The following is a 23,333-nucleotide window of genomic DNA, read 5'->3' as shown; positions in this document are numbered from 1 at the left end:
AACTTGAACACTTCGCTTCACCTTGGATTGGTTAACTGTTGCTTTGGCAGCTGTTGATAAATAAGAATATAAACAGAAGGACCAAACAAATGTTATGGAAATTGATCATTTTGTATCAGGGCCTAAGTATATATATGGCCTTCGCCACATTTTTCCGTGGGTTGTTCTTTCGCAGGATTCTAGTATTTTAGTTATTGAGTAACTTAGAACCAAAAATAACTATTTAGCTTTATTTGGGACTATAGTTTCAGTTTGTGTAAATATTTCCAAATTGTATTTAGAAATCCAAACTTCTCAAAGTTCATAGTAAAATATTCCAGACCCTTATCAAAAAATTACATTTTCACGTAACTGCTTTGTAAGTAAAATGCCAGAATTTCACTCTTAGAATTATCTACCAGCAAAAATTTTGATCCTCAAACATAGAACTATTATATTCTAAGTGGGATCCATTGCAGAGTTTGCAGTTAAACTAGGCAGCAGTGATGTCCTGCAGAACATATTGGGTATAAAATTTGATAAACCTGAGTTCAAACCGGTCGCTTGCTAGCTGTGCCCTCAGACAAGTTATTTTGCTTCTCAGAGAGTCTGTTTTCTGTTATGTGAAGTGAGAATCACTAGCACTTGTGAAGGCACCTTACATATCATAGGTAGTAAATATAAACCCCGTCCCTGTTTTTTTTTTTACTGTCCATTTAAAAAAAATTATACTGTGCCTCAGCAAGAAATTTTTCAATGCTTTTTTTTAAGTTTTAAATCTATTTTAAGTAATTTCTATACCCAATATGGAGCTTGAACTCATGACCCTGAGATCAAGAGTCACATGCTCTTCTGACTGAGCCAGCCAGGTGCCCCAGTGCTGTTTCTTTTTGATTGATGAAATAACTAGTGCGTTGGAAGCAATACTGTGATTTTCTTTCAAGAGTGTGTGTCTGATTGAGCCAGACATTGACTCATCATAGGCTGAGACTCTAGGCTATCATATCCAAAATGCAGCAACATCAGTGTTACTAACTTCAGGCTGTCTCTTGTTAATCCAAATTGTGCTTATTTAGAGTCTTTTCCCTCCTTCTAGACCTGGATCTTGTACCTAACGTTGGTGTGCGTTACATCATCGCTGTCACGTAGTCCTTACTTAATGGTGTTTATATGCCATTTCTGCCAAGTACCAGAGAGATCTGTAGTACGTGAGGCAAAATACTTTCTTCAACTATAATATATACAGTTTCTTTTAATAACCAGTGTTTCAGTTTTAGAGGAGAATAAACAATGTCACCAAGAACTGAGGACCATGTATATATAAAAACACACTGAGGATACCATCTGGGATGCAAGTCTTAACTAGGAATGTCCTTGCTTATCATTTGCTCTGATAGTTATCACCTGCATGAATTATCCTAGTAGGAGTTATCAAGTATTTATGCTGACTCCGTGAGGAGAATGTTTCAGCAAGCTCAGATCAGGGCTGCTCATCATGAAATTGGACGGTAGTTGTGCACGTGTGTGTTTTTTGTTTCATTAACCTGCCTGCCAGTTGGGCTTTCCACAGTAGTTTAGCTTCTCAGAGCACAAGAGAAAATGTGTATGAGAGTTCCTCTTGAGAGAGTTCAATAGTAGACTGTATTCCTAAATGTAAAACCAGTGAGCTACGTAAAGATTTCTTGCCTGGACAGAGTAGCACCACGTGCGTGGTCCTGGGGTAAACCCGTTCTTTGCCTGCTTCAGATTTTGACTCCGTTTTTCAGATTGAGGAATCTTTGGATAATGATTTCATTTTCGCTGGAAACCTCTCTGGTTTGGGGATCCAAAGTAATCTTTAGGTTCAATATTGTCTATGTTTTATAATGGTCAAATGGTCTCCCTAAAGAGATGATACAGGCGAGAAAAATGTAATGTATCATTTTAATGGATTCAGTTTTTATTCTGCACAAATAACTAGGGGCCTGTAACCTAGCAATATGATTAGAGTGTGATGCTGGCTTAAAAAAATAGGGACAGTGAATCATAGTTTGTGAATAATAAACATGCTGGTTGGCTGTATTTCCCAGGGGTTGGGGATTTTTTTTTTCTTTTCTATCTCTATCTTTACCTATATACCCGGTTTGGTTTCAGACTTGTCTGCCTCAGAGCAACACAGTCTTAGTGATATTCAAATGAGTGCAACAGACCAGATTGGAAAAAGTAGAACTTTTAAAAGTAATCATAAGCTCCCTGCTTCCATTCTTTTTTTTTTTTAATTTATTTTTAGTCTCTACATCATTTTTTTTTTTTTTTAAAGTAAGCTCTATGCCCAGTGTGGGGCTTGAACTCACGACCCTGAGATCAAGAGTCACATGCAATATCTATTGACTGAGCCAGCCAGGCGCCCCTCTACATCACTTCTGATTATCATGTGATCTTTGTTCACACAAAGCAAATACAACAGTGTAAAAATATGTGTTCTACATTTATGTTTAGTTTCACAGAAGTTTTCTATAACTCTTAGGAAATTTTCTGAGTGTTATTGAATTTGTCACTAGCACCTTATTAAATCATTCCTTGCCAAAAGCATTTGAGCCTTCTGTGCCCAGCTTGAGGTTGGCGACTATAGTCATACTGACCAGGATTGATATGGTAATAAACATGCTTTGCCTAGTGACCACCTTCCTGAGGTCCTATGGGTTGTTTCCAGTTTTCCCATTATTATAAGGAAAGGTGTATTTCCCTTTCTTTAAATCTTTAGTGTTTGTGGTGCTTTCTATATGGTAACATGGGAAGATTTTTTTAAAGTATGGAATGCTTCACATATTTGTTTGTTATCCTTGCACAGGGGCCACACTAAAATCATTCCAATTTTAGTGTATGTGCCGCTGAAGTGAGCACAACATGGGAAATTTTTTAAAAAAATCCCTCAAAGTAATCATATTTTTAATAGAAATGTAAAAAATCATAGATAAGTCTAAATTAACCAAACAAACCTATAATCATAGTATCCAAGCATTACCTATGCTAACATTTTTTTTTCTATGCTAACATTTTTAAGAGCTTTATTGACCTATAATTCACGTATCCTACAGTTCACCCATTTAAAGTGTATAATTCAGTGGTTTTTAGTATATTTACAGAACTGTGCAACCATCACCATAGTCAATTTTATAATATTTTCATCATTTCCAAAAGAAACTTTACCCATTAGCTGTCACTTCCTATTTCCCACTCACTTCCCAGCCCCTGGCAACCAGGAATCGACTTTCTATAGATTTGTCCTGGACATTTCATAAAAACAGAATCATACTGCATATGGTCTTTTGTAACTGGCTTCTTTCACTAAGCATAATGTTTTCAAGGTTTATCCATGTTGTATTGGTGTTTTGTTCTTTTTTTATTGCTGAATATTCCATTATATGGATAATACCACGTTGTGTTTGTCCATTCTTAAGTTGATGGACATGGGGGTTGTTTCCCCCTTTTGGCTATTATGAATAATGCTGCTATGAACATTTATGTCCAGATTTTTTTAATGGCCATGTATTTTCATTTTTCTTGGGTATATACCTAGGTGTGAGATTTCTGGGTCATGTGGTAACTATATTTAACCTTTTAAGGAATTGGCAAATGATTTTCCAAAGCACCTGCGCTAATTGACATTCCCACCCGCAATGTAGGAAGGTTCTAATTTTTCTACATCCTCACCAACACTTGATATTCTCTTTTTGACTGTAGTCAGCCTAGTGGGTGTGAAGTGGTAACTCATTATGGTTTTGATTTGCATTTCCTGGACGGCTGATCTAATATCTTGATATATATCCTTCTAGACATTTTCTTCTGTGCACATACTTGCATAGATATTTTTTCTTCTGGAGCATATCCTAGATCTTTCTGTGTCAATAAATTTAATTCTGCAACATTATACTCACTGCTGTATATTACTTCTCTGAATGGATATACTATGTTTTGTTTTGTTTTGTTTTTTTGGATCAACCAACTCTGAGGCTGTTTTTAATTTTCATTACTATAAACAGTATGATGGGGTGCCTGGTGGCTCAGTCAGTTAAGCATCTGACTTGGGCTCAGGTCACGATCTTAGGGTCCTAGGACCAAGCCCCGTGTCAGCTCCCATTCACTGGGGATTCCACTTCTCCCTCTCCCTCTGTTCCTCCCCCTGCTCCTCATTCTCTCTCTCTCAAATAAAATCTTTTTTAAATCCCCAAAAAGCAATGTGATAAGCCCTCTTGTTGCTAAGTATATCTTAACTACCTAATTATTTCCTTGGAATAAATTCTCAGAACCAGAATTTGCTAATCTTATTTACTCTTGCCCTCTTCCCCAGACTCCAAGCAATATTGGAGGGTTTTAAAAGCACAAAACTAACCTTTAAATTGGTTTTATAGTAATCATTTTAAAGCAACCTGTTTTCTTTTAGCAGTGTGGATTTTAGGTCAAGGGAAAATGGAATGTTTAGATTTTGTTTTGTTTATATGCTGTAGATGTAAATAACCACAGCAGTCTCTTATATACCTCATATACCTAAAAGCTGCTGAGAAATGTTTTATTCTGATTTGTTAAGTAACTTGTTTGCAGAGTCCTTTGGTCTACAGTGGTTTCAGATCAGCTTTCTAGCAGATGTGGCTCCCATGAACACCCTAAAAATACCTCGGGATAATTCTGCGAGTTTGGTTTTGAGGGTAGCCAACTCTTTGCAGATGAGATTCTTTCTGTAGTTTGTCATGAGGCCATTTAAACTTCTGCCTCAAGCCTCTTAATAAATCAGGAGTTGGTGCATTGAATGTCCCTTGTGGAGGCCATAGTTCTTAAACCTATAGCTTGTCCATACAGCTGTGTTTCCTGGAAAGATTGTGGTACCATTTGATGATGGAGTAATGCCTTTAGTGGTGTTTTCTCTTTTCACAAATGTACTTAAACTTAATTGCAAGAGAATGTTATGTCTTTCCAAATAATCGCCCCCTCGGGGGTCAGGGTTCGTGTCATACAAATCAGTTCAAAAACTTTTTTTTTTTTTAAATTTTCCAGTATTTCATTTAGGAATTTACTTAACCGTTTTAGTCATTCAACTTTAAAACAAGGAACTCCAAAAAAGCAAACATATACTCTTTTTTTTTTGTTGTTATTTTAAAAAGATTTATTTATTTATTCAGAGAGAGAGAGCGGCAGACACACAGAGGGAGAAGCAGGCTCCATGCAGGAAGCCCGACGTGGGACTCGATCCCGTGTCTCCAGGATCACACCCCAGGCTGCAGGCAGTGCTAAACTGCTGCACCACTGGGGCTGCCCCAAACATATACTCTTAAGCCAATGATCCTTACACAGTTTAAAACCTTTCCCAATTCCTTCTGGTGTTTGCTTGAATATAACTTCTACATGGTTCATGCTGAAATTTTAATCAAAACTGTTCATCAGCTTGATTGCATAATTTATTGAGGACACTTGGATTTGATTTTTGCTTGTTTTTAAAAACCAACTAAACATTTTATATCACTTAGGGGATTCAAAAAGTATATTCTTTGAAGGGGATTTCCAGAAAACTCCAGAAGTATTGTGAGCAGTGGGAGCATATATGAGTAAATGGATAGTCTCTCAAGATAACTAGAATCAGAGAAGGAGTTTTGTTGATCTAGCCCGATGGGTCTCAGTATTTTCCCCACCCCAAGTAAGGAATAGGATGATGTGCATCCATCAGTAACAGTAACCTTGGAGGGTGATATCTGGGGCCTATACCATGCCCTCCCCTCCCAGGTTGAACAATAGTTGCTCTGCTGTGTTCCCCAGAGCAGACAGATGAGGAAACTGAGGCCACAGAGGGCTGGTGACCTGTCCAAGGTCATACTTTGGTGGTGAAACTGAACTTTGAATCTAATCCTCCTGTTTCCCTTTGTTGAAGAGCAACTCCTACAGTGCTTATTTATGTTCTGGTGGGTTTGTTAGAACCCATCAGTTTACCCCAGTCACACTTTGAGTGGGTGACCGACCATATTGCAAGGAGAGATGGCTTTACAGAAGGATAGGGGAGAGACTTTCTTGGAAGCTTAGGAACATGCTCAGATAATGCTCTTGTTCCTCCCTTGAAAGTCATGGCCTCTAACCCTTTTATTCTAGTAGTAGAAAGATGCAGCTTTGAGCTAGAAACACTGCTTTCACCTGAGAGACTCTGTCAGCGAGAAAAACCATTTTCAACTCTGGAGTTAAGTCCAGTGATTGTGGATAGAGTGGAGATTCAGAGGCCCTTCAAGCAGGGTCATAGTTTAAGCTCATTTCTTTGCTTGGGTCTAATAATATCCAAGCAGGTGCATGTTTTTCGGTAAGATCTCGCCCAGATATGTTTCTGAACTAGCAAAACTGAAAGTTCATGTCTTAGAAGGCTTTAACCAGAATTGCTCTTCCATGGTGCAGTCAGTCTTTGGTATTAAATCCTGAAAAGAGATAATCCTCTAGTCATCAGGTTGGGCCTGGGGTGTTCACCTTACCTTTCAAGCAGTTCTGGCACCAGGAAGTGGGTCTGTGGTGACAGGAGAGAGAGTGGCCTTGGCCCTTGGACCACAATGGAGGGACAAAGATTAGGTTAGATGGATCTCAGGAGAATGTAATGAGGGAGAGAGGGGGCAACCAGGAAGTGGGGGGCGGGGGAAGAGGGCTGTCACTTCTCTTGCTGGTTTGCCCTGGAAGGCAGGGACCCTGTCTTGCTTATCTGTATCCTCTGTGGCTTTCAGCATGGTGAGTTGGCCATACCCACTGTAGTGAGCACTCAGCAGATAATGATTGAATATTCCTTTTTGAAGCTCTTTAAGACCAATGAAACAAGGAGCTGTTTTATCATCAGGCATGTGGGTTATGAATTTTTGTAGGGGGAGAGTGGGGGATGGAAGATGTTGCTGTATCCTTTAATGGGATCTCATCAGTAGTGTTTCTACAGAGTGAGGGAGGCTTCCAGGATACTTGATTGGGTGGGCATGAACCATAGTGTGTGAGATCCTCTTGATGGGCTCCTCATATCAGTAATGAGATTAATTTTTCCATTGCCAAACCCTGTATGATAAATGGTTTGTGATTATTCCGAGTCAGTTTCATTTTTCACTCAGCATGATGTTTCATTGTTAAAAAATGAACCTTGATCTAGGGCTGTCCTCTTATGTATTAAACATGATTTCCCTAGTTAGTAGACTAATTTATAATTATAATTCAAAACCACCCCTTTCTCCAGTGGATTATTTCCCCCCCTCTACTTCAGATGAGGGAGTAATTGTTTGTCTAGGCTGCAGAAGTGTTTGTCATGGAAACCAGATTTTTTCATACGTTTTCTGAACAAATGGTGCTATCAGAATTCCTAGAACCTGATATTGTCATTGATCAACAGTTGGGTCATAGGAGTTCGTTGACCAAACTGAGTCAGATCTCTTTTCTCAAAGGAAATAGCCCATCAGGCCTGAGGGGCCTCTAGGAGTGAGAGAAACACCTGTCTGCAGGGCCACAGCTGCAGCTAGGAATGTGTTACTGGAGGCAGTGCCTCTCAGCCTGGGCTGAATTAGTCACCTAGAGTCACCTGGGGAGCTCTTTAAAAACCCTCTGTTGGGGTGCCACCTAAAGTGACTGAAGTCAGAATCTCAAGGAATGGAGCCTAGCTTTTTCCTTTCTCTCTTCCTCTCTCTTCCTACCCCCTTCTTTCCTCCCTCCCTCCCTCTTTCTTTCCTCCCTTCCCTCCTCCCTCCACCAATCTATGATACTTACTCAATTTCTGATGTAGTGTTAAAGTAATTCATCAGTTGTGTTTACCACCCAGTACTTATCATATCATGTGCCCTCCTTAATGCCCATCACCTAATTACCCCATCCCCCTCCCATGTTCCCTCCAGCAACCCTCTATAGTTAAGGCTCTTTCATGTTTTTTCTCCCTCTCTGATGACTTCCCATTCAGTTCTTTCTCCCTTACTCTATGATCCTCTGTGCTATTTCTTGTATTCCATATATGAGTGAAACCATGTAAGTGTCTTTATCTGATTGACTTATTTCACTCAGCATAATACTATCCAGTTCCATCCATGACCATATAAATGGTTAAGTATTCATCCTTTCTAATGGCTGAGTAGTATTCTGTTGTTTGTGTGTATATGTATATATACACACACACATATATATGTACACACACACACCCCACCCACATCTTTATCCATTCATCTGTCGACGAACATCTTGGCTCCTTCCACAGTTTGGCTGTTGTGGATGTTGCTGCTATGAACATTGGGGTGCAGGTACCCCTTTGTTTCACTATATTTGTATCTTTGGGGTAAATTCCTAGTAGTGCAATTGTTGGGTTGTAGGGTAGCTCTCAAGGAACCTCCATACTATTTTCCAGAGTGGCTGTACCAGCTTGCATTCCCACGAACAGTGTAATGCAAAGGGTTCTCCTTTTTCCATATCCTCGCCAACATTTGTTGTTTCCTATCTTAATTTTACCCGTTCTGATTGGCGTGAGGTGGTATCTCATTGTGGTTTTAATTTGTATTTTCCTGATGCCAAATGCTGTGGAGCATTTTTTCCTATGTCTGTTGGCCATTTGTATGTCTAATTTGGAGAAATGTCTGTTCATGTCTTCTGCCCATTTCTTAACTAGACGTCTGGGGCTCCCCAGGGGACTCTAATATGCTGTCAGGTAATTCCTGTACCTTAATCCTGGACAAGCAAATGTATCTCCATGTGCCTTTTCACATCAGAACACTGGACCAGACTGGAGACAGATTTGGCTCATTTTGTAGAGAAATTGGGATTGATATGTCCTGCTAGTTAGTGGCAGAACTAGTAATGGACAAGCTGGCATTGTACTTTTTCCAATATATTGTAGTGCCCAACTTTTGAAGAACTGGTAATTCCAGAGAGAGATTTTTTTTTCTCTGAGTACTAACTACTGAAATTGCTTTTTAAGAAATCAGCTTTAACTTATAAACTGGCTTTGTATTAAATACACTTAGTCAATGAATTACAAGATATTTAGAATTGTTTAAAGTTCTACTTCATGCTTATCTAGTATTTTTGCCTTCTCCATATATTAAGAGGCCTAAGGAATCCGAACAATACTGGCTTCTAGGTTCCTTCACAGTACTTTCTCTGGATTTTAAGAGAACCTGCTGGGGCAGCCCCGGTGGCTCAGCGGTTTAGCGCTGCCTTCAGCCCAGGGCCTGATCCTGGAGACCTGGGATCGAGTCCCACGTCAGGCTTCCTGCAGGGACCCTGCTTCTCCCTGTGTCTCTGCCTCTCTCTCTCTCTCTCTCTCTCTCTCTCGAATAAATAAAATCTTTAAAAATAAATAAATAAAAATAACCTGCTGGAGCCACAGTGAAGCAGCTAAGGGGAGTGGGTGTTGGAAGAAACTTGTGAAAGGAGTGGGTTCAATAAAGTACAAGAATGAAGCATATAAACAAAAAGGAACTTTCTTATCAGGGTGAGAATGTAGGTTGGAAGCAAATTGTGGGAGGGTATGGTTTGTGATACCTGCTTTCCCCTTCTCCTGGAAGGGCTGGGTATCTGGATTATTCATCAGCCCCCAGGGATTTTGCATCAGGTAAGTTGAAGGGCCTGATTGTAGAATGCATGCAGGAGCTGGTGAGCCTGGTGTCTCAGCAACTGGACTGGCCTTGGTGGTTACCCTAGGAATTCAAATGGGTAGTTTAGAAACAAGCGGACCTTGCTTCTGAGTGTCACGTAGACTGGGCTTGACCAAATCTAAAGCCTGGCTGGATCAATGGTGACAAATGTCCGTAGGATTGGGAGGTCACTCTTTGATGACAGTGTCTACATGGGGCTGAGCATCTGACCTAACAGTTGGGTAAACTTCGGGATGAGGCTGTGTTTTCTGACCAAAAATCCCAGTTCTGTTCTCCTCAGGTAGTTGGATATGTGTAGCTTTTCATTTTATCTCTTTTGAGATGTAGTTTGTAGGCACAGTCTTCTGTTTTCATGTGTGTTTTAACCCATACGATACACATCGTATTTTTTTCAATGAGTGGAAAGTGGGAGGTGAGGATTTGGGTGCTTGCCAGCTAGGAGACTTTGGACAGATGAGTTATTTCCTTTCTGTTTCTTCCTCCGTAAAATAAGGTATGAAACTAGAAAATCTAGGCCGGCCTTTTCCTAAATGTCTTTCCAAATTGGGAACACCATTTAGGTTAAAATGACCAGTCCCCCTGACACTGTACAGCTTCACATCCATTCTTACCTGGGCTGTCGAAGATAGGAAGGCTGCTTTGCTTTGGGCTTCCCAGCTTCCCTAGCTCCCAGATGTAGTAGATTCCATCAATTAATTCATTCACCCGTTTTATTGGGTATATATTATAGGCCAACACGTTTGAGGTGCTGGGGGCACATTAATGAACAAAACAAGGGCATGTGCCCTCAGGAAACTTCTACTTAGTGGACAGAGTCAAACCATAATAGCATGATAAATGCATAAATATGTTTGTGAAAAAGTGATAAAATTCTATGGAAAGAAAGAAAACCTAGAGCAGAGTGAGCAAGGGAGATGAGGGCCTGGGAGTTGCCACAACAATGGGCTGTGGGTGTTTTTTTTTTTAAGGTTTTATTTATTCATGGGAGACATACAGACCTACGCAGAGGGAGAAGCAGGTTTCTTGTGGAGAGCCTGATGCGGAACTCCATCCCAAGACCCTGGCTTGGATAATGACCTGAGCCAAAGGCAGACGCTCAACCACTGAGTCACCCACGAACCCCTGTGGTTTCATTTGCTGTGGTTTCATTTGGTGTCTCTCACTATCCTGTAGTGCCCAGGCAGAGTGTGGGTCCTTCCCTAATCACTGTCCTCTCCTAGACAAGAGCCCTTCCCCTACTCTGAGTGGCATCATATCACACAGTGTTGGGATTAATATATAGATTTATGCCCTAGTTTATTTCTCCTCTCCTCTTCTGAAGCACTGGTATTGATACTCACATATGTTTGAAAGCACTGAGCAAATATGAGGTATTGAGTGTAACTGTTGCCAATTTAATGACAAGAGTAAGTTTAAAATTCTGTCAAGGAAATCTCAGAAACCTCTGCAATTCAGGGAACAGAGCCAGCAATTCTTTGATTTTTGTGATGGTTCTGCTCCCAAATATACATGTGGTATGTATATGTTTTTTACAAACAAGATTAAACCATTTTTTCCCCCGTTGTAGAAGTATCTTTAAGCTCTCCAGATAAATTTAAATACTTCAAGAAAGATGTAAAGCCAGGTTCAGGGAATCTCTGACTTCAAAGGCACCACCTTTCTCTGAACAATACAGTGACCTTATCCTATAATTGTGTTAGGGTTCATTTTCCACTTGCTGTGGTCTGGTTTTGCAAAGCAGAAAACGGTTTCCTTTATGCATAGAGATTAAGAACAAGTTTATCTGTAGTTCTGGCACTCAGCTGACTGGGAACCAAACCACAGTTGCTTCGAAAACCAATCCCAAAGTCCTCTTGATCTGTTAGTTCAGTACTTGGAAATCTTAGGGCTTTTGGGGCCTGGGTAAAGTTCAGTCACTTATCTGATTTGTGGTTTGGAGAAGACCGAGATCTCCCTTTCAGTTTAGGAGGTGGTTGGTTTTAGTATCTACAGCAAGAATGTGCGCATAGGAGTCACCCACTTCCTCCCACATAACATTAGTTGATTTCTATTGGTATTTCTTTTCCCCACCCTGAACCTTAAGTGAATCAGATTATTACTAATTTCCAATGTTGAAATATTTTAAGATAAGTGGAGACAGTGGGATGTTGAAAGACCAGGATTGGGAATGACTCTGCTTAAAAGCATCAAGACTTCTAAACTCTCTCAAATTCGTATGTGGGTTTTGGGCATGTTTTGATTGGTTGGGGCTAGAAGAATCTGCAGTAGAGCCTGAGGAGGGATGAGGGCCTGGTAAATCATGGATCATCCCATTTCTGAGCTAACAGGCAGATTCAACCCCGCCGTCTTACTTTGTAGAATTGGAAACTGGTGCCCAGAGAGATTTAATGACTTGCCCAGAGCCCGCTCCCACAACACATACCCTTTATCCCATCCCTTTTCCTTTCAGTTTTGTTCAGCCAAAAGCATATGTTGAGCATGTCCCAGGCTCTTGAGGATACCTGAGGAAATTTGGGGTTTTTAACTTGGAGTTTTGAGAGCATGATTAACAGACTTTGGAGTTACACGAATGCAGGCTAGCCTGCAGAAGGAGAAGAAGGCCTGAGCAGGGAAGTAAGGGTTCAGAGTTGTAGGGAATTGGTCCGGGCGGGGCCTAGGCACACCGCCAGGTCTGCTGCCAGGAGGCATGCATGTGGACCCTGCCATCTTTTCCCTTGTGTTGTACTACTTTTCTGCCAGATGGTAAACTCCTTGAAGCCAGGAGTGTTATAGGCCTTGGAGCTCCAGTGCCTTATGTATGACACGACCCCTCTTTCTTTATAGCTGTGGGATAAGAGAGAGTCCAGCCTGGGGGTGGGGTTGAAATGAGTGAACTAGCCGGTATATGAGGCCCGGAAGAATCCAACAGGAAGAAGTGTGAAACAGGGAGTGCCTGGAAGAGATTGATAAATACTTCACATCCTTGCCAACTTGCCTGAGTAATCTGTGATTGTGAGCCGGTGACTTACCATTTTATAAGGTTAGTACCAAGTTTTTTGCCTGCAGTACAGAAATGGCCCTGGAACTGAGAGCAGGTACTGGGGAGATGGAACACCCAGAAGTTTAAAAAGACTTCAGAGGGAGCTTTCTGATCCCACGCATGGTGGCTGGCCAGAGAGATCCCTCAGGTGAGGGGCCTCATGACACAAGAGCCCTTGTTCTGAGGTTTGTTCTGTAGCCATATTTCACCACAACAGTGATTTATTAAACCTGCCCATGAAGTTTTGGTGTGTTATGCTCATACTCAGCTGTGAAACAGCTAAGAAACATAGGCTAACGTTAGTAAAAGTTAAAGCACCAGAGAAGACTCACCTGTGGTGTGAACACAGATTGTGTTTGGCATATCAAATATTTCACCTTAGGGGAGGGATTCCCCCCCGCCCCCCGCCCCACGATGTGCTTTACACCCATCACAATAGCCCACTCTCCTTTCTGTAAGCTGCAAGGGTAACAAATAAGCATGTGAAGAAGGTTCTGATTTTGTGGCCCACTCTGCTTGAATGCACGCTTGGGCTTCTGTCTGCTTCCCCATTCTCCCTCTGCTTTCTCCAGCAGCTTGGGCCAACAGGTCTTCAAACACAGTAAATTATCTGTAGTCCCAGGATCTTTGTAGAGACTGTTCCCTCTGTCCAGGCAATTCCTCCCTTCCTTCCCCTGCTTCCTATAGATCTTAATTCAAATGTCACTCTTTAAGGATAACCTCTTCTTTTTAAGGTTTTATTTATTCATGAGAGACACAGAAAGAGGCAGAGACATAGGCAGAGGGAGAAGCAGGCTCCCTGCAGGGAGCCTGATGCAGGACTTGATCCTAGGACCCTGGGATCACAACCTGAGCCAAAGGCAGATGTTCAACCACTGAGCCACCCAGGGGTCCCTAGGAGAACCTTTGACACTGCGAGCCTGTGCACCCCCATCATGGGACCAGAGCAGCTTCTCCTAGGCTCTCAGGGTTCCCTGTATGTCTTTTTCATAGTACTCACTGCAGTTTGTCATTCTGTTTGCATGATTATTTGGCTGCTGTAGTCCCTTATTAGTCTATAAACTCCACTGGGGCAGGAATAGATCTGTTATTAGATCCTATTGCCTCATGTAGTTCTTAATGAGTTGTCATAATAATAACTGGCACTTACATGGTGCTCACTGTATACTAGGCACTGTTGTAAGAACTTTACATGTACTTACTCATTTAAACCTCCTAGCAGTGCTTTGAAGTAGATATTATTACCGTCCCCATTTTGTGGGTGAGAAAACTGAGGCGCAGTGAGCTAAGCAACTGCCCGGGATGGTCTGGCTCCAGAGTCTGCCCCTCTAGCAGCCACAGGGTACTGGCAGGCACTACAATGAAGCATAACAAATGGAAGTTGGACTATCAAGCATCATCAGAGAATGGGGGGTACCATATGAATGAGTTTCCAGATAATTCACATTTAGTCCCTTAACTCGAAATGTACAGTTGAATGAAAACCTCTTCAGTAGTTCTATTCTTCCTGCTTAAACACCACCAACCAAACATATTTTAACCTTTTCATAATTATTTAGATTGTCAGCACCAGCCACTGTCTACTTGCTGTCTGCCCATGAGGGTAAATAGGGAGCAGTTGAGGCTAGAGAAAGAGTAGATAATCAGGTTTTTGAGTGTGTTTACTTTCTGATGGCATCTTTGGCTACCACCAATTTCTTTAATATAACGATCTTCCCTAATATTTACATAACTCTTGTCTTTGACATTCTTAACATTTATTTTGGTTTCTTAGCATTTAAAGAGATGTTGCCGAGGTGCCTGGGTGACTCAGTCCGTTAAGCGTCTGCTTTCAACTCAGGTCATGATCCTAGGGTCCTGGGATCAAGCCCAGCATCCCATCCGGCTCCTTGCTCAGCAGGGAGCCTGCTGCTTCTCCCCCTGCCTGCCGTTCCCTCTGCTTATTATGCTCACTCTGTCAAACAAATAAATAAAATCTTAAAAAAAAAATTAGTTGCTGTTTCTCAGTTTTCAAAAGAGAAAACAGAGTTAGGAGCTTAGCCGCCTTGCCCCACAATGCGGATGCCCTCTCAGCCACTTTTCTGACATGGAGAAATCAGCAGTAAGATAGGATGACCTCCAGATGAGGCAAAAGCCTGACCAGTATGAGGACTTTAAGAAGAGAGGTCCCTGGGAAAATGGAGCCTGCTGGCAGCCGAATGAGCCCCCATCCCCCCATCCCTGTGCCTGAGGGTCATCTGTCCTTTGTCTGGAGGGGAGTTCTCTTCTCCTTGGTGTCTGAAAGGGCTTCTTCCTTGACCCTAAAGGCTTGGTAACTCCCCATTGGTAATGCCTTGCTGCTTCTGTTCTCTGCCTACCCCTCAGGAAGCTGGAGAAAGCAGCCTTGTGGCACCTGGGCCAGTCCCCTTGCTTCGCCTGTTTCTCAGCACTCAGATTTCATACCACAACTCTGTAGACTTGGTTGTGCCAACACAGTCTTCCAAGTAGTCTCTGTTGCATTCCTAGCTCTGTCCAGATGTGTGAGAATTGCAGAGGGATGTGTACACTTGCCTCTCCAGGAAGCCTAGAACATAGAAACCTGTGCTGCAATTCTGGAAATCTGGTGGCATTTTTTTTCCACATGAAAAAGTCAATATTCAGATCTGCATTTCCTTCCCTTTTTTGTGAGCCTCACATTCCTGCTAAGTGCAGCAGTCATGGCTTACTATGTGAAGCTCGTCAGTATGTTTGGTCATTAAAATGGTTCTCGCCGTTCAAAGGAGTTGTCCTGTGCTAATCAGTAATGTGTGTTTCCTTGGCACTGGCATTAAAAGAATGACTCGTTTCATCAAAGGAATTGGCAGTGGCTACAGTATCATCATCATCATCATCATCAAAGAGCATTTTTTTTTTTTAAACCATTGGAACTGGGCTGGATAAATTTCTGTTGCAGGAATTTTTTATGGTGGTCAAGGCTATGACCTTTAACTTTTTCTGGTATTATTCCCACCCACTTGGATCTCCAGTGGGATCTCAGGAATTTTTATCCAGAACATTTTTTAAAGACCCCTCCCTGTATAATTTGCAGTGCCTTTTGGTATATTGGGTGTCTATATAGAATCCACAAATTACATTTTGGTCTCCTCCTAAAGCTCTGCCCCCATATCAGAGCAGGGTACTTGCCGATCTTCATCTGCCCCAGCAAAATTCAAGGAGGAGCTCCAGGCCTGAAGTAATTTAAGCTTATGGTTGTTAGAGAACCGTGATTTTAAAGTAGTGAAATTATAGTGTGGTGTAGTGGGCAAAGGACCCGACAGAGAGGCGGAGGCCTTGGTTCCAGTCCTCTACGGTTAACTGTCTCTCGTGCCTTGGGCAAGTCCCTACTTCTCTAGGTCTTGACTTCCTCTCTTTTTCATCTCTAAAATAGCCTATCCCAGAAGCTGTAAACAGCCCCTACTGTTTGATCTGTGTCGTATGGAACCATATGGGCTCCGTTGACTCTCTGGCTGATAGAGAAGAATGGGGTGTGGTGCACTGGGCCAGTAGGGAAATAATAATCCGCAAGTGTACTTGAAACAGTGGGGATTCCGTCTAGGCAAGAACTGACTGGCCAGGTATATATCTCAACTAGAGCTGCATTTCATAGTGTTTGACTTCTATAAAGCTTGGCAACATCTGGCAAGCTTAGGTCGCAATTGGGTCATAAATACAGTTGTTTGTAGATAGCTTTTATTTAACTAGAGCATTTATCCACTTTCTACTTGACCCCCTTGGTTCCTGCCCCCCCCCCCCCCCAAGAACTCTCTAGCCAGTGTAAAGAGTAAAATTGACCGTTTCAACTTAGTTGCAACTATCAGGACTGAAAAATCTGGAATCTAATGGAGTCCTCCCCTCCTGCTTGGGGTTTTCATAGGGGGGCTTCCTCATGATACATTTAACTGCAGATGAGTATGCAGACTCAAGTAGATGAAGTCTGGCTTTCTGTGAGGCTGATGGTCTCCCAGTGCATTGACGGTTGAAGTCTCACCTTGATCAGTTTGTTTACTACGCTGCTCAATGAAGATAAGTGAGCCTCACAGGATTCTGAATTTTTGAGATTCAAACTGCTGCTGTTTCCCTTTAGTGAAGGCAACGAAGTAAGAGTGGCAACACCTGCATTCCAAATCTCAGCCACTAAATGATTGTGTAACCTTGGGTTTTAGTTTTCACATCCATAAAATGCTTTGGGACCTTAGGGATTTGATACTCCTCGAAACAATAAGAGCTTGTTTCCTTGGCTATGGTTTGCTACAGGGTTTCACTGAGCATCTTTCATGCCCAAGTGTATTTCCCTCTCTCATGGTGTCAATATAAGCCAATGGCAGAGGGACCATGAAGACAAACAAAACTGCCAGCTGCTTGACCTCAGACACTTAGCCTGGGGCACCAGAACCAGTTTTGGGGAAATATATTCACCTGTTGTGAAAGTAACCTATCTTCGAGCTCAGGAATGAAGTGGACTTATGAGGAACCTTTTATGAGAACCATTAGAGGAGTAGCCTAAACTGAAGAAGTGTAACTGTCTTGAGTGGTGGTTAATTACACCACACAGAAGAATTGCCACAAATGCAAGTTTAACTCTCTTAGTTGCTTAGCTTGGAAACCACACAGGACTATTCAGTTAGGCCTTGCCCTTTTCTGCATCCCAACCAGACACTTGACTCCCATCCAAAGCAAATGTCATAGTTACCTTTGTTGACTTAATACCAGGAAGCATAACAGCCAATAGTCTGGTTAGAAGGAACTAGATAGTTGATGGATTATTGCTGACCTACCTGCAGGTAAACAAAGTATAATAGGGTTTGGAATGATTTTGTAGTAGACTGAGATCACTAAAACAGACACAATTAAACCAGAAAGTCTCTTAATGTCAGTAATGTCTTAATTCTGTCTTAATCTTTCTCCCAAACCAGCAGATGGGAGACTAAACACAATGAGTTTTGTGTGCCACATTGTACCTTTGGCTAGCCAGAAGTCTCCGTGTTTGGAACGAGTACTTCACTGTTGGATCAGACATGTAATGAGATGGGGGCTGGGCAGCAGAGTATGATTAGAATAAAAATCTTTGTCTCTCTAATCAGGCTTTTACATATGATATCCTCATAGGTAGGCCTTTGGGATCTGCTCGTTTAGCCTCCTCTTCCTGATTAGTAAGAGGCTTAAACTCATGTGAATTTTTAAAAAAGATTTTATTTATTTATTTGGGACCGAGAGAGCAGGCACACACAATTGGGGGTAATGGGTAGAGGCAGAAGGAGAAGCAGACTTCCCACTAGGCAGGGAACCTAAGACACAAGGCTTGCTCCCAGGACCCCCGAGATCATGACCTGAGCTGAAGGCAGATGCTTAACTGACTGAGCCATCCAGGTGCCCTTGGAATTTTTTTTTTTTTTTTGTCAACAAGAGACCTTTATTTGTAATGGGTGTGTGCTGACATTTACTGGGCACTGATTTAGTCTTAACAGCTGCTTTGGTGAATTCTTGATGGTTTTTGGCCATCATCTACATGGTCTTCTAGGTAGGATCAGTGGTGTTGGAATAATAGTACTGAGTTGAATGCGTTTATAAAGCAGCCAGAATTGCAAATAGCCAAACTTTAAGTTTATATAGTCTGAAGTAGATGATATTGCTGCAAATAGAATTATAGATGCAGATGTCCTTTTCTTGAATACTGTTCAGTGCCTGCCAGAGGACTGTGTTTCAGAATATTATTTTAAGGTCTGTCATGCTGAATTGACCTATTACTGCACAGGTTGGTGTGTGTGTGTGTGTGTGTGTGTGTGTGTGTGTGTGTGTAAAGTCCTATAAGGGTGATGCCCTATTATGGCATGCCAGAAAGTGTTTTATTGATCTCTCTTAAAATTGGCTTTTCCATCCTGTAGCTTTCAGCTAATTATGGCCAGCAGAATACTCCAGTCTGTTTGTTGTTACCCTTCACCTCTGCCGCCTTATCCATCAGACGCCACCTCCCTTACCGTATTCACACATATACACACACAGTCTCTCTCCCCTCTTTTGGTATTGTACATCCCCCAGAGAGAATGCCCTTCTCACCTCTGAGTGTTATTGCTAAGATTAATAATTATAAACTCTGGTTCCTTAGCACATCTAATCCATTCAAAATCCATTGTTCTAGGGCAGCCCGGGTGGCTCAGCAGTTTAGCACCACCTTCAGCCCAGGGCCTGATCCTGGAGACTCAGGATCGAGTCCCATGTCGGGCTCCCTGCATGGGGCCTGCTTCTCCCTCTGCCTGTGTCTCTGCCTCTCTCTCTGTCTGTCTCTCATGAATAAATAAATAAAATCTTTCAAAAAAATACATTATTCTACATTTGGTGACATGCAGCTTTAACTCTTCTCAAGATTGTGTATATCCTTAAGTAGTAAAACAAAAACACTGGAAATCTTTCTTATCTAATCCTTCCCTCACTTGGGGACTTGTTTTACATCTTACCTGTAAAACTATAATGTGCATGTATTAACCGACCAAAATGAACTTGTAAGTCACTTTACCTCTGTTGCTGGCACCCAGCTGGTTTGAGCCCTGGCAAGGAGCCACTGCACTGCATAAGTCAGACTGGTTGTTGATGGCAGGTTATAGGTTCCAAGAATTTAGGTACATGGTATCTTGTGTAATATTTTACTGGAAGCAGGCCAGTATCCTTGCTGGAGTAACACAAGTATTGTACCTTTAGTTTGGGGGAATGGTTTTCTTAGCCTTAAAGAAAGAAAACTAAAGTTTAGATTATGTAATGTAACAGTAATCCAATGAACATAGAGGAAAAATTAGTAAAACAAAACAAAGAAAAAAACAGCCTCTGAACATAGCCTGGAAATTAGTGTAGTACTCCTAAAAGAGAAAAAAAAAATCATTATGTTGTTAACCAGATGATTGTATTCTAAAATTATTATAAAGACTGTGGTCTTTGGGGTGCTAGTCGGAAGTAGAGAAGATTCACCGAAAATATATATATTTTTTAAGATTTTATTTATTTATTCGTGAGAGACAGAGAGAGAGAGAGAGAGTCAGAGACACAGGCAGAGGGAGAAGCAGGCTCCATGCAGGGAACCTGATGTGGGACTCGATCCCCAGTCTCCAGGATTATGCTCTGGGCTGAAGGCCATGCCAAACCGCTGAGCCACCCAGGCTGCCCCTGAAAAGATTTTAACTCCGTTTACTGTTTCTGCTTATCTGACTAAGCTAGTGCTACAGTGTTGCCATATAGATTGAACTTCTGGGGGTGTAGTGGGGCTTGCCTTGATTGATTTGTATGCTGAGAAATATGTGGCTTTCCTGTTCCAGTGGTGGGTCCTCTGGAGGTGTGTGTACACCTCTTTTGTGGGGCTGATTCATCACCAGTGCCGTAAACAGAACCAAGCAATCCTATATTTATCAACTATAGATCACTTTGGAAAGCTGGTGTGAGACCCAGGTGTGCATGGCACTACTTCTTCCCACTGATTTCAAGATGAAAAATCTGCTGTTTTTATTAACTTATGTATGACCTTTGTTATTAGGAGTCCATGTGTGTGTGGATTATTTCTTGAAATGTGTGTCTGAAACTTAAGCATTGTATTTCTTTGGAAGATGCAGCATTTCTGAAAACCCTGATGGGGACCACTGGGTTCTCCCATGTTCCGAATCTTGGAGGAGCTTGCGGTGTGCTTCCCTGCTGTTCTTCCTCAGGGGGCAGAGGGTGAGTAGAAATGAGCAGTCACCTCAGTGGTAGATGTGACACCTGAAACCAAGCCCTGGGCTTTGCTGGTTGTTTAAGGTACTGGTGAGCTGCCTCCTTGCCTGATGAGTCCCAAGTTCTTGTTCAGAAATGGGTGGGCTTTTTTCCGTAAGAGGTGATTTCATTTGTTTTTGTGCTGTTTCAACACATCCCTATCTCGTGTCAGGTTCTCTTTACTAAAGACATCATCATCATCTTTTTTTTTTTTTTTTTTTTTTTTTTTTGAGAGAGCACTCAGAAATGGGGCGAGGGGCAGAGGCAGAGGGAGAAGCAGACCTGCTCAGCTGAGCAGGGAGCCCAACTAGATGGTGCTTGATCTCTGTACCCTGGAATCATGACCTGAGCCAAAGGCAGACCAGGCGCCCCTGAAGATATTTTCTAAACAAAGTTATTTCAGAACTCCTTTTAGGAAAGATTTTTTTTTCTTACCTAAAATATAAGGAGTTAATTAATGCAAGAATGACTAACAATTAGCTGAGTTTAGAATATTAGAATGAAATTCTAATTTTAATCATCTCTATATAAGCTGTTGGTAGTTACTTCCACGTCTTAAGAGTAAAGGCAAAGTGAGTGGTGCATTTTATGAAATGATGTAGATGCTGGACTTTGCTTTACCATCAGAACCGTGAACATGAGGGTTCAGTCCCAGTACTGCATTTGTTTTCATGGGAGGAAGGCTCTTCGTTGAAGTCTTGGCCAAGCAGGGCTGCAGTGAGGCTGTCCTACCACCACTGAATGAACTTACATGAAATAAATCGGTTTAACTAGCAACTTGACTGCCCAGCATCATCTGCCCTGAATTGCCAGGTTTCATTCATACTCCTCGGGCTGGGTGTTTCCAGCATTGTTACCTTGGGATCACTTCCTGGGAGAGTGTGTGTGTGATTGGGTTTCCACAAGGACCAGATGGCTAATGGATGTTCAGTGTTAAATTAGACTAAGTTACCAGCTACTAGCATTCTCCCTGGCCACAGTGTCCTTGCGATTACTTCTTAGAAGTCGCCATTGAAGCCAGAAGTACATATCCTCCTATTTGGAAAAATGAGTTAGATTCCAGGTAGTCAACTTGAAGCAGATCTACAGAATCAGCATTTTGTTTCCATTTTCAGGCTCTCTGGAAATGAGTGTGTGTAACAGTGGTCCTCTGGCCCTTTCATCCCTCACAGAGAGAAGGGAGCCCCAGGGACTAAAGTGGCCAGGTGAGGTAGCTTGCAAGTTCATCGTTGTGACGCAGCATTTTAGATGTTCAGGTACAAATGGTTCTCAGCCTGCTCAGTATCCCGAAAAGCATCTAGAAGCTTATTTAGTTCAGCTTGGTAATAGCGACTGTATCTGAAGGCAGGCATTTTCATGCTTTCAAAAATGCTGGGGGAGAAAAGCCAGAAATGTTGTGATGGTAATTTGCCATGTGAGAGAATAACACTGTTCAGGGTAGCTCCCTGGACATTTTAATTGGAAACCGTCAGCAGCCTCCAAACAAGAGAGCAGCCTGTTGTGACAGTGTCTGTGACGTCAGTGTGGACACTATGATTAACCATCAGCGCTCTTGGTTGCTAAATTCAACTTCTAGCCAAACCTGGTATTTTTGAGATTTTCAGAGGACTGTGTTAGTTATGTGATTAGTGGTCTTCTTTCGATTCACCAACCAACCATATACAATTGCTCTTCCTGTGGTTTCTAAGATGCTCAGACAAGGCAGGTGGCTTTTGTTTCCACACCAGTAATGAAGCAGCACTGATATGTTTTAGTAAATATGGACCCATTTTAATGTTCATACTGTGATAAGATATGTTTGGGGATATTTTAGTTCATTAGAATTGTACTGTAGGCTTTAATAAGCTTGACAAAACTCTTCTATTCCTGGATACACCCTGTCTTACCAAGGGACCTTTTTGTTGCTAAACTTTTGTTTCTGTTTGGTGGATATTAATGATCAAAAGTGGTCCAGTTGTCTGATGTCCTAATATGGAAAGCACTTCCTCTGGAACTTAGGGTCTTGCTGAAGCTCCTTTAAATTTGAGCTAACCTGCTAACTTGTCCATCTCCTTTCTATTTTTATGAAAAGTTCATTGCTGATTATACGATCCTATTATAGAGAATTTAGAATACATAGGAGAAAAAAACTGTTGCTATAATTTTGCAGTATTTTCTTCATCTTTATATATATGCATATAATCTTATTTATGTAAATAAACAAAAGGGGTATGTGTATGTTTATATGTGTGTTTGTTTTAGGACAGTTTTGGGTGGCAAGTGACAGAAATCTAGTTCCAAGAAACATAAGCAAAGAGGGGGAATTATTTGTAAGGCTCTCTGAGCCCAAGGACTGGAAGCCCAAGTCCTTGAGGAAGCGTGGAAGCCAGGGCACTCTCCCCATCTTTCAGCTGTGTTTCTTCTCAGGCTTCTTTCTCCCTTTTAATCTGTCTCTCCCATCCAGTAAACATTCACAGAGATCTCCTGAGTTTAATTTCTTGCCAGGTCAGTGACTCAGAGTTCAACACAATTCTTGTGTCTTCCCAAGACCTGTTATTGTACAAAATACCTGTTCCTGGGAGAACTATGACAGAGGGAGGGGACTCAGGGGGGCTTCCCACCTCTTGGTCCCAGGGAGGTATACATTCTTCCCTTTTTATTTTGTTCAGTCTTTAGCCTGCCTCCCTCCCTCCCCTACTAATCTCACTGTCCCACATCAGCTGTAAACCCATTCCACCTTCTCAGGGAGAGACAGTCCTCCGTCTCCCTTAGCTGCAGCCCTCAGGTCTGGTCTTCAGGCCACTGTTCTGCAGGCCCGTGTGCTCTGGGCAATGTGCGTTTCTCTGGTTCAGGTGTGAGCAGGTTCAGATGAGGCTTGTCACTGTCTATACACTGTAGGCTAAAATAATTTCATCCCCCAAACATTGGGTGTGCTTGACCTCTGGATTCCCTGCTAAGGCAGACACTACCCTTGAGGCTTCTGTTTTCCCAGCCAGGTA

At 42.0% G+C, this 23,333-nt stretch overlaps 1 protein-coding gene and 1 pseudogene across 1 annotated transcript in view; one reads left to right on the top strand and one right to left on the bottom strand.

Annotated features, from left to right (window-relative positions):
• Positions 1-23,333, top strand: part of ERN1 (endoplasmic reticulum to nucleus signaling 1) — a 78,050-nt gene that overhangs the window by 1,614 nt on the left and 53,103 nt on the right. The window lies entirely within an intron of this gene.
• On the bottom strand, positions 2,765-2,862 carry LOC121474326 (annotated as a pseudogene).

The sequence above is a fragment of the Vulpes lagopus genome, chromosome 12, assembly GCF_018345385.1.
Source record: "Vulpes lagopus strain Blue_001 chromosome 12, ASM1834538v1, whole genome shotgun sequence".
Taxonomy (NCBI): Eukaryota; Metazoa; Chordata; class Mammalia; order Carnivora; family Canidae; genus Vulpes; species Vulpes lagopus.
The sequence above is the reverse complement of the archived record's forward strand: the minus strand, read 5'-3'. Positions and strand labels throughout refer to the sequence as shown.